The 12,475-nt window shown below is 47.6% G+C and overlaps 1 protein-coding gene across 2 annotated transcripts in view; it reads right to left on the bottom strand.

Annotated features, from left to right (window-relative positions):
- PRICKLE2 (prickle planar cell polarity protein 2) overlaps positions 1 to 12,475 on the bottom strand; it is a 108,655-nt gene that overhangs the window by 55,664 nt on the left and 40,516 nt on the right. Inside the window, exon 1 of one of the 2 annotated variants that reach the window (XM_032985653.2) lies at positions 3,208 to 3,370. The exons of the other annotated variant lie outside the window; for it this stretch is intronic. The gene's annotated coding sequence lies outside the window, so the exon portion shown is untranslated. Of the gene's footprint in view, positions 1 to 3,207; positions 3,371 to 12,475 lie in introns of those variants that run through there. 2 annotated transcript variants of the gene reach the window in all.

Consider the following 12,475-nt stretch of genomic DNA (forward strand, 5'->3'; position numbering starts at 1 on the left):
TTACACAAGCAACCCAGGACAGATGTGGAAGGGAACATGGCTCACCCAAAGGCCCCACCATCACTGCTCTAGCATTGCTCCATCTGTGACGCTCATCCGTGGTGTCCAAAGCACAGCTGACCACAAGATCCACCACGTTTGCATTTGCAACATCATGATAATCATACAGGAATCATGAAACAGAATTACTAGGGTATTGCTTTCTGGGCCTTTAGATTTGGTATATTCAAGTCCTTCTCAGAAACCCTCAGCCCAGAAGCTATTTTGCAAAATCACACCGAAGGCTGCAAGTCTCCTGGGATCACTCAAGACCACAAGAGTTCTGGCGAGCGCCCCGAGTCAGCCAGCACAGGGCTGGCAGCTCCGCATGCGGGGTTTGCACGCACTGCCAAACCCGGCGCGTGGGATTTCGAGCGCTGCCATCCAAGCACGTCCCGGCTGGAGTGAGCGCTTGGTGCTGGAGACGTGTTCGTGCCGCTCCCCGCCGCTCTGCATCGCGGGGCGATGCTCTGGCTTTCACACGGGCCACGGGAAACGTTTCTTCTGAGAGAGGAAAGTTGTACAGCCCAAATATTTGCTCAATTGCTAAAAATATAGGACTTGAAGGAACAACGCTTGTGTATGTCAGAACTCTTGGTAATTTCTCCCAAATACATAAATTTTTGGCGCAGATGCTAAAATGTAACTGGAGGGCAAGCATTTAGTTCTATTTTAGCTGGGAGAGTCCCAACTTCTGTCTCTCCAAGTTATACATGGAAGCAGGCTCATTACGCAATACGTGTTTCAGCGAGTTCTGCATCAAGGAGGGTGTGAAACTAAGGCTAACGAGGGGAATATCATTAAGAGTAATAAACAGTATGAAAGTATGAACAAATAGGCTTGTCTGAAGCACGAGCTGCTGTTACATGTGTCATGAAGAGTCTCCAAAGCAAAAAATTTGAGTCTCTCTACTCTGAGGTATGGGAGAGAGGGCAACAGACGGTGGTGCGTGGGCAGTACCAGTGAAGAACTGGTATCAACTGGTGAGGCTGCTTTTGTAGTGTTATACAGAGACACTGGGTGGACAACGCAGTGCCATATGATAATGCATGGGAAATTTAAAGGACACTGGAATTTAAAAGATGTAATTTTTCCTCCAGAACTGGCCCTGAGACGCTACTCCATCTCCAGTCCAGTTAATAGACACAAACAGAGCATTCAGAACACCACTTCAACATATTTTGTTTGTCTGCATAACACTGATGCCAGGAATACATGTACATCTATACTGTCTCATTTAAAATTCACTGCTGCCAGGAAAACCAGCCCCTGGGAAGCCCCAGCACCCATCTCTCAGCATCACATCCACAAACACTGGCACAATGCCCCAGCCAACCTGAAATGGCTGGTTGGATTTAGAGCTCAGCACCTCCACGAATAAAGTGATGGTGCTGCTCCGCTCAGGCTGTGGAAGCAGCTCACTTCCAGCCCCCCCGAGGCATCTCTGCCAGGGAAGGATCCGGCGGTGGCAGGTAGGATGCTCCAGCACCGCCAGTGTGGTCCTCTCATCACCATGCTAACACCATGACTGTCCCACAGACCCCCGATGTGGCAGCACCGGAGAAGCCAGTTCACCTAAGGTCCCTTATTGACCTAAAATGACAGCTGCCTTTTGGAGAGGAAAAAAACCTTTTAAAAGGGAAAACAAAAAAGGAGCTTTTTTTTTTTTTTTTTTCCCTTCCTCTGGATGAACAAATAGACTCATTTAAGGTGTAAGTAGATCAAGTAGCTAATTAAGGAAATAACCGATAACTTAATCAAGATCATTAGACGAATCAGCATGTTGCTGCCATTACTTAAATGGTATCAGAATAAAAACATGCTCATGCAACTGGAGCCTTTAAAACCTCCGGGCAGCCCGATCTACATGTGGGGAGGCTCCCGTGTCACCCCATTGCTGGTGCCACAGCCACTGAGGAAAATACTCAAATCTCCTGGTAATTTCCCGCAGACAGAACATTTAATCATCTCCCCAGCTGCCACCGCAAAAATCCCAAGTGAATGATTTGCATGCACGTTGAGAGAAATTCACTGTAAAAGCAGCATGGTCTTCTGCCCCGGGATGCAGCCCCTGCCTGTTTTCGGCAGCGGGGAGAACAACCCCTTTGCAGAAATAAAGACAAATATGTTGGGCCATATGCATTTTGCTTTTGGCATCTTGTGCTGACTTTGCTCCTCAGCCAGCTGCTCCTGGGACGGACTGTGAGATTTCTCTACCCACCCCCCCAAGGGGGTGTTTGCACACCAACACCACGTCTCTCTCTCCCTAATTACTCCACCAGTTGCACAGATAAAACATCTGGTGGAAGAGTGAAGGAATCCTAAAGCACACAAATAATTTGCACTGCCTAAACAAAGGCAAACAGAGGATGCTGTTAAACACACCCCACCCCCCCAGCAAACAACCCCAGGACCTCTGCCTAGAGCGGGCATCCATCAGGCTCTGTGTTCCTCTGCCTTTTCCACCAGGAACGTACCCGTTTTTCCAACCAGACATGTTGTTTGTCACTAACACAATCTCCTATCTGCTTAATTCCTAAAGTATCCCAAAGCAATTGAATTCAGCAAGTTTGATTAAGTACTTAAAAGTCTTTGTTTCACTTAAAAGAAGCCTTTGTTTTGCCTCAAAGAAAATTGGATATTTTCTCTTTAATTCATGTTAACAAAGACAAAAAAAAACAAAATCCAATATCCCAAAGTTAAAAATAACCCTTTATCCTGTATTAAACACAGCTGCCAAAGGTTCAAAATTCTCATTTTGTCATTCCGCACAAATCCTTGCAACAGCTGAGAAGACACACACAGCACATTTGGAAACCCGGAGCTAAGATAAGCTCCAGCCTCCTGCAGAGTTTTACTCCTTGGGGTTTTTTCAACAGAGTAAAAAAGCAGGAGCGGCTCAGGGCTGGCGAGAAAAGACACGTTTGCATCAAGGAAAAGTTTTACCATATCTGCTGGGTCAGACATTAGCAGGGGATGCGGCACATCCCTGTTCCAGGGGGGCAGCCTCTGCCTGCCCCTGGGGTCTGCCTGCAGCGAGAACCCAGTGCTTGCAAAGGCAGGCAGGAATCAGAGCTGGGAAAGAAAATCATTCCGCAGTGCAAACATTTGGACAGCATTAAAGCGGCTTATACTTTCATACGCTATAAACTGGGCACAATTACTTACCCAGGCTAAACAGGCATTCACTTCACATGCTGGAAAACCCCCATTTGAGGGGAAGGCTAGGCAGAGGGAAGGCTGGACAGAGGGAAGGCGAGAGCCTTCGGTGCCGGGGACCGCGATGCATCCTCCAGCAGCGGCTGCGGTGCCCGGGCCGGGAGCCTGCCTGCGCGCCGGCTGCGGTCATCTGGGGAGGGAAGGCTCCCCGGCTGCTGCCCCAGCTGGCGGAGTGACGCCCACCGCAGTTTTAGCTTATTGGTGAAAATCATAAGCCTTAATCCAATCCTGTCTCTTTACCCAAATTTAGCTCTCCACGGAGCCAACATCCCTTCCAGTTTTGACTAGCAGTATGAAAGCAAAGTTACCTTGCCAATACATAAATCACGTAAAGAGAAGCAATAAAAAACCCCCACGCTCAATTTGCTTTGCCTCTTTCTCCAGAAAGAGTTTCTTATCTACCTACTTTGAGGGGACCACAGCCTTTTGAGTGCACTGAAGAAAGCCAGAAACTCACAGTGTGTATCACCGGATCAAAAGTCAGTAAGGTAAATATCAGGATGCCAATAAACACAGTATTTATCAGAATGCCTAACAATACCACTGACACATCTGGGTCAGGACCATATCACATAAGGAGGAGGTTTATAGAAACGGTTAGCACATGGTTCCTGAAGTTATACTAAGTTTCACAAAGGTAACTACTGAATCATAAAGCCCTGCTGGCAAACAGCCTGGCCCACTGACACGTATGGTTTTCCTTTTTTTTCTTGCAGCCTGGCACAGACATTTGTCATAGAGACACATCTTTCTGCGCTGCACACCACTCTAGATGCTTGACCACAGCGTTCGATTTTGACGCCCGGGCTGAGGTGGGGGCTGTTGGCAGCGGCAAGGCAACCACAGAGCCCCACTGCAGGCAGCCACCTCGAAACCCTGCATTCATCTGCAAACAGCAGACGGCCGGGGATAGAAGCCTCTCATGCAACTGCACATTTCTGCACTTGGTTACAGATGTGCAACCCCGGAGCCCCTCCAGAACGTGGGCCGGCGTTTGGGTGAGCTCTGACCGCACGCACACAGCTACCTCTGAGCGCGGGGGCCGGAGCGGGTGGTTTGGGCTCCATGTGTCCCAGCGGACGGGCGGCAGAATCCAGATGTGGGCACGCTGCTCCAGCCATCGCAGAGGCCAGTGATTCAACGAGCTCTATTCATGGAGGAGCGAGCAGGACTTGCAGGAACACAGAGGACGCGTTTCCAAGGTATATTCCCATTGTAAGTCCAATAAGCCCCTTTGCATTTTAACACCCTCTCCCCTCGCCATTGCAAGCTTTAAATATAGAAATAATCAAAACATACATTAGAAGAATTTATTTTGAACTTGGCAGTGGTGATCTAAGAAGCATCCCACTTGGGAGCGGGGCTAGAAGAGCACAGGCAGCCTCAGGGAAGGCTGCGCCTGGTTCTCTGGGAACAAAAGCAGCTTACAGACCAGGTTCACCATGTGAGAGCCTAATTAGAGGCCGAAGCCCACACAGCAAACAGCCAGACTACAGAGGAAATTGGAGTCTAATTTACATGGAGAATGACTACTTACTGCAACCAATTAATGTCAAGCTGACTGACAGACTACCCAAAATGTGTACTCCCCACCCTCCCCTGCAAGTCTGAGCTTTCCTTGCTGCTTTATTTTCCCTGGGTTGTTCGGTAGGTGAGCAGTAGCACCTCACCACTAGACATCAGGTGGCAAATGGAGACCTCTTGAACTTTCCCATAACAAACGTGGAGCTAGAGCCACCCACATGCCACCCGGAAAAAGGCTCAGCCGAGCTAGAGATAGCAACAGTGGAAAGCAGCATGATATACTTTCCTTTCTTGTCTTAAATCCTTAAATGACATCCTGAGGATGCCAACAAGAAATTAATCACTTATGAGAGGTGCTTCCCCTTTCCTGGATGTGTATTCTGCGTGGGGGCTTTCTCGTCCTCGTTTGCAATCACACAGGAGACCTGCAGGTAAGGGTTGTGTAGCAATAGCCTTTGCAACGTGTTCAGGAGGTAGGTTTTGGGTCCTGACCCACGGTGCTGGCCTCTGCCATGGAACGAAAGCACCATCCCACAGCACCACTGCAGCCGCAGGGCAGCTCTGCCAGCCAGGACCCAGCTCCAGGTGCCTGCTCAGCTGCTCACAGAACAGCCCCTTCTTTGCAGACCGGTCCCCCTCCTCCAGCTGTGTTGCTCCCCACATGCTTGCGGCACCATTGTTGCTCAGTGGGGAAATGGGGAATCCCACCACTGCTGGAAGGAGCTGATGTGGACAGAAAAACTCTTCCTTGGGTGGCACGGCATGGGGGTGCCCATGGTCCCACCAGTGCCCGCGCTGGGGAAGGACATTTCCTTTCCTCAGGGCTTTCCCTCTCCAGCTGCCCTGGAAGAGGACAACTTCATCATGTTTCACCAAAGTACAAACTGGTTGCTAATTCTGCAGAAAACCTGACCCTCCTCCATTATCAGATCCATCCCAAAACTGGTAAATGGACTTCAAGAACTCCTGAAGGGCACACATGGAACTGACCAAATGACATTTATATTCCTTTCATTGCTAAAGAAGAAATGACTTATTCTATCAGCATTCTTCCCTTCCCAGCAACATGCTCCTTATTAACAGGACTGACTAATTGCTGTCTTTTCCTCCAAACCCTGGATTGCACATGCATTTTGAATGCACAAATGACAACAGCAATTCAATGTAACTTGCTGTGTTATTCTTCATAAACTTCTAAGGACAGTCTTTCTGAGCAGCCTCTCTGCTCTTGTGTATGCGTGTTCAGGCACACAGAGACACCTTTGTGGATATTTAAGACCAGGCAATCAGCCCTTCCTTTGAGAAGCACCAATATAATGCTTATTTAAGGACTTTATGGGTCTTCTGTACAGATGAGATAAACTGCTCTTTTAATCTCTGCAGGCTACATGGATATATGGCATTTTAAAAGGAAACTTATCCTAAAAAGGGAACTTGGAGGAAATGTTTTGTGAAGCATCTAATGGCTGTTTGGTAATATCTGGAGACAGTCAGGACCTCAGGTGGTGTAAAGCATCATCAGGGATCCTTTGATTTCAGTTCACTTCAAGTCAGTGGTGCTAAAGCAACTTACACCACAGGAGCACCATCAAGAGAAGTAACACAGGACCACCTCACCTGCGTATCCTTTGGGTACAGCCACCAGGAAGGCTGCAAATCCTGGTGGCCCTGGTCTCCCTCTACTCCCTTCTGGTTAAATTAAAAGTCTCCCTTAATTACCAAGTGGATGCAATGAAAATGCACATGTGCTCACGCTTCTCAGAATTAGGCTGTTAATCTGGTGTTTATACTCCTGGAGTTTATCTCCTCTACACCCACCTTGTCCCCTGGGAATCGACTCACAGTCACTTTATCTGCAGCTCTAAGGACAACACACTCTGCTTTGTTTTTAAAATCCCCTCCAGTGCTATGCCCTGAACCAGCATTTCAGAGAGCGGCCTCTGTCAGCTGTAATTCCCATTAATTCCTCTTATGATTAACAGGTCAGTTTATGCTACCCTGATGACAGTGGGCTTCGGAAGTGCAACTCTATCAAAATTATCTATGCATAAAAGAATCATTATAGGAGCAAACGTCTCACTGAGACTTTTATCAGCTATGCGCTTGCTGCTTGCTTTTGTGCCGCTAACGACTTTATAGAGAGCAGGGAAGGCTTCAGCCTCCTCTCTCTGTGCTGCTGTGTCTCCAGGCAGAGGAACCTGGAGATGTTGATTATAAAGCCGTGGAGGCAATCACTCCTGGAGAGGGGTAGGGGCAGGCGGGAGCATGGGGAAATTAGAGAAACCTTTCTTCTGAGTGCATCCCATTAGGGCTTGTGGCAATTACGTGTGCTGATCAAGTAGGTGGGCTCCTGAGAGGCCCTTCTGAAATTACTGTGCTGGGAGGGAAGGTCAGAAAAGAGGGAAAAAGGAGAAAAACAGAGAAAAATCAAAATAACCCTCCACAACGGTGGTATACATCACACTGGCTGCTTGGGAGCAGAGCGTGAAGGAGCAGCCTCCTCGCCATGGGCATCCCCATGCTGGTGGTCACTCAGAGGAGACCCACAGAGATAAAAGGCAGTAAGACCAGTTGTAAAATACTTGTAAAAATGCTAATGGTCTCAGGTCATTTTAAGCCATCTTGAGCACTGCTAAATCACTTCTTTTATTTGCTTTCTGGTGGGACGTGCTTAGGTTTGAGCTCACCAGGTTTATGCTGACATGCTGTACACCACAGGGCGCAGGTCAAAGCCAGTGCAGACCTGCGAGCCGACCCACGCCACAGCGATCACTGCCAAGCTCTGCAGACCATCCTTCCCCTCAACTTTCCAGCCTCTTCACTAGTTCCACGGGAAGAAAAGAAGAAACCAACTTAACAACATCCTCCTTTCAATATGCACTAATAGGAGCTATTGTAATAATAAAAACCAGAAGGAAAGGCAAGAACTTTAGTTGCAAGCACTATGCAGCCCTGCAGTCCTGACCCTGAAACTCCTGACAAGGTGACACATTATTAAGAAATATCCATATTAATCCCAACTGTAAAGCGTTATGTTCAGCCAATTAAACTGCTTGAGCAGCTGAGCATTCCTGGAGACCTTTGTACTCTCTCTCTCTCTCTTTTTTCTTTTTTTTTTTTTTTTTAAATGCCCTCTTAGGGAAGGAATGGCTTCTGCAGAGATGAGCCGCCCAGCTCCTTCCAGCGTCACGGTGTGTGTGTAAAATGTTCTTGGCTGCTTTCAAACACTGCACATTAATCTGCGCAATGGAGCCTGTCTCCTTCAGCGTTCAGATGATTTCTCTTTGAGGCGGGTAAGACAGAGCTGTTCCACTTGGCATCACATCCCCTCCCTACCCCCTTCCAAGCCTTTTTTTTTTTTTTTAATATTGCCAGAATAGCTCACAAGACATCACCCCCAGGCATGTGCAAACCTGGAGAAGAATATACTGTTGTAGGAGGCCACAGATATATGAGACAGCCACGATGCTCAGAAACAGACCTGGAAGATTATGGTTTTAATGCATCAAATTATGAAAAACACCACTGCTCCCTTCCTGCAGCTTAGGACACATCACTTATTTCTCCCTCAGCCATTTCGTTGCCTGTGACTGAATCTAGAGTGACAGAAACTGTTTCTTGAATTAAGGGCTGCTGGAAATGAAACCCCAGAGAGGTCTATGGGTGGCGATTACTGGAATTTGTTCCCAAGCAATGCAACCCTATCGTCCCACCTCGACGAGCCCTGCGCACCAATAAATCTGAGCATCCCCACCACACAAAGGGCTGTCCGGTACAAAGCCAGGCATTTTTATTAAACACCATGCTCGGGGCTTGGATTTTCATGCCTGTCTGCTCCAAATTTACACAAGTGAGTGTTCCCGTAGCTCAGGCTGCTGCTGGCCAGGCACCTTGCTGGCTGCTTTGCACGTGCGACCGCTGCAGTGGCTGAAGCATGTTCTAAACTATCCATGTGCCGCCAAGGCCCAGATTGGTAAAGCATGACGTTTCTCCAAGTCTCCATTAAATATTAAAATGTTCAGTAGTTGCAGTCAACAGGCTTCCCCCCAGCGGAAACTTTGGCTGCGGCTTTGTCCACTGGGAAGCATAACCTCAGCTGCGCCCCGTGCAAGGGAGAGATGATCATCGCTGGAGTGAGTGGTCCCTTGTCATGAGTTATGGTGGACATTTCCCTTCTTCACCCTGCTCTCCTCACCTCAGGCACTGTGCTCCACAGAAACGCCCGGAGCCTGAGGAAAGGAGCAGGAGCAGAGCAGAGAGGGACTGCAGACCTCCTCCACGCCTGGTACCAGCAACTGCTTAATCACTCCTGGGTTCACCAAGAAAGGGATGAGCACCTCTCACCTCCACCACGGACGGGGCTTCTCAGGAAGAAGGATGGATGGGAAGGATAAAAGCTGTCGAAGGATGTATGAGCACTCTAAACCCTGCCAGTTGCTGGAAACCCAACGGTCTCGGGCTTCTGCAGCACATCTCGCGTTTTGAAAGCTGCAATGGGAACACCATGCACTTTCCCTTATTTCCAAGCACTCCCAAATCCCCACCTCCTGGCACTTCTACAATGATTAAAGACACAGTTCTCAACACTGAAACCCCATAAAACAAAAATCCATATGGGGACTGCTCCCAGAAACCAGCTGATACCTGCCAGCAGCCATAATCTTGGTACCATCGGATCTATACAATAAACAAATCCATTTTACCAGGGCAGGGTTTTTCTACAACTGAAACGGACACAAAAATTGGCCTGCGAAGATGAATAATGCCTGTGATATTTTTTTGCCGCACTTGATTAAATACAGAACACAACAAACCCATTTTTTCCTCCTTGAATAATAAACTCGATAGCCTAAAATTAAGCCCAGCAGGGTAAGTAGGATCCTGTATAGATTTCAAAAGGTACTGTGATTTTTTTGGAAAGTCTGACTGCACTGTATACACACTTTGCAAAATCGCTCGAGTACCTCAGGCACCAAATATAAACACAGGGGAAGCTAAAAATCATGTAGTGTTTTTATCTCGATACAGCCTACATCACAGTATACACCCATGGTTTGCCATTTCATGATAAACCAACTCTTTGCTTTTGATCATTTTAGTGTGTAACCATGGACATGAATGTACGATAGAATCATAAAAAGAAAACGGGAAGAAAAAACCCAGTCAAAGAAGTACACCAACCTGAACCACATGCTTTCCAACCAAAGGGTATTTGTAGATACCAGAATTACCATTTCTCTTCAAGACAACTGATCCTTTTCATGAAAATATAAGAAGCCCTAGAGAAATTCTGGTGATCATTATTAAATGAACAGGCCTCATGCCTTTTTTTTTTTTTTCCTAGGAAAATGACTGAAGCTTGGCTTTAGCATAATCCTGAAGATTATTTACATCTTTGCAGTTTTTTCCACTGCTGCTGAATAATCAGTGCTCCTTAGAAAACCACTGCCAGAGAAACCTAAGTCTTTTTTTTTTTTTTTTTTCCTCCTCCATTCCTCCCTCTTTTACCCGTTTTTATAAATTTGTCATTGCACAGGAGCAGTAAGGAGGCTAAAAATACTGAAGGCACACAGGCAGCAGCCAGGAAGGGTCAGCACTCACACCATGGCAGCGCTGCCAGCTCGGCTGTTGGGGCAGTTCTACCTCTCCTTCATCCCCAGCTTCCAGTGCCATCTGATGAAACAGGAGCTTGGGTTGCCTTTCAAACACTTTTGGTTTTGGTTTTTTTTTGTTTTTTTTTTTTTTTCCCCCCAAGAGAAAAGCCTAAAAGAGGCAAAAATTGTGGCTTCTCGGAAGGCAATGGGAGGAGGAGGTGCCTTTCCTCTTTGGAGGAAAGGGCTCCAAAACACTGCGGGTTCCTTGAGTATTGGGTTACTTTGGGGAGGGAATTTTACAGGGGTGCTTCAGGACAAGCACTTTGCTTTCTGCTTCAGCATCCTTATTGTTTCCAGTCACACAAAATACCTTCCTCTACTGCTTTTGCCCTATTCACTAGAATGGCTGTGCATAGGGAATGAAAACAATTAAATACTCTTAATCAGGCAGGGCTGCAACTGGCATGGTAATTAAGTCATTATGCTCCTTAATGTGCTTTCTAAAAATAAAATTACACCCAGGTATACAGATCTCCTGGCTTCACTGTGCCCAGGGAATTGTCTTAATGCAAATTCTCCATCAGCTTCATTTGGTTTTGTTATTTCAAAGCAACCGTGGCCTCATCAGGACAACAAGGGCTTGGCTCATGCCCAGGGTCCCAAATTTCAGCTCCTCTCAGGTCAAGGGGAGCGAAGAGACCTGGTGCTCTGCATGACCGGAGCCTGTGTTAGAGCCAAGGGTCACTTCTCAACACACCAGGGCACAGCCAGGCTAAGGGCCCTCTGCTCCACAACCAGGTGCCATCAGAGGTCAGGACCAATGTCTCGTCCCGCCTGTGTGACGTGCTCCCTGTCACCGTCGTGGGGACAGACATTGCCAAGGTCTAGCCTGGGAGGGATCCCATCTGGTGAGCAACATTGGTTTGAATTACACAGCAGCCTGTGCTGCAGAAGGCTCATTTGCAGTAATTAGAAGCATCATGTGGGCACACGGGAGGACTTAAAAGGATGCTGGTAGCCTCAACGGCACAAGCCTCTTTTTTAGTGGTCAAGAGGCAAAAAATCCCCTGCGCCCTTCAGCATCTCTTAATAAACCAAAACTATACAGAATTCTTTTTTTGGGGGGAACCTGACAAGTTACTGCAAAACCTACTCCAGGGAAAGTTAAAGGTCATATTTTCTATATATCTTTCAACATGTGCAATTCACATAGGCACATGTCCCCCGCCCAGCCATACGTGCTGTTTTGCTTCCGCTGGTCTCCCAAATGGAATACAAACAAGGGTTCATGTATATTGAAATCTGTAGGAAGCTTAACATTTACTTGGCTTTTGTGTAAACACTTACGTGAATTACACAAGTTTCAGCCAAGAGGCTCGGCACCCCGCCGTGCCGAGCCATATAATTCATTACAATTAAAAGCAGAGAGCAAGGCAATCAGGCTCGCCCGACACTATGCTGGTATAGATTTGCTCTTCCAAATAGTTTTCAATTTGTCTTTGCAGCAGCTTAGCCTCTCCAGAAGGAAACCCACTGGCATTTGCATGGGGATGCTGCTCCTGCACCCCCAGGGCAGCCTGTGCCCACTGGCTTTGCCTGATGACTTGTACCCCTGCCACGAAATCGGCTTTGCCGAGGCCAGGACACAGTGGTGGCACCCAACCGCAGCCAAGCGGTGGCCAGCACGGACCCAGGACACGTAAGTGTCCCAGCCACAGCCCCACCACGCCAAACACCGTGTTCTTCTGTGATGCCACCAAGCCAGGACATTTTGGACCATGCGTTCGCTTGTACCATCAGGGTGAGGCCAGCACTCACCACAGCTCACCTTGCACCCGGTGATCACTGCCCTGAGTGCAAGTTTTATACATACAGAGCATCACATCCTGACAAAAGCACTTTAATAATAATAATCATCATCATCAACAACAAAAGAACCCCCCACATAAGCACGTGCATCACCCCAGACTGCAAAGCAGAGTCTATTCCCCAAGTCTCTTCCTTTCTTATTCAGTATTCATAATATGCTAAGCTATTAAACTATCCTACTGAAAGTGCTGCGGCTTACAGTGCTGCAGACAAGTGGTGTTATCATTTGG

This window comes from Tyto alba, unplaced genomic scaffold (assembly GCF_018691265.1).
Source record: "Tyto alba isolate M040663 unplaced genomic scaffold, T.alba_DEE_v4.0 Super-Scaffold_3, whole genome shotgun sequence".
NCBI classification, from domain to species: Eukaryota; Metazoa; Chordata; class Aves; order Strigiformes; family Tytonidae; genus Tyto; species Tyto alba.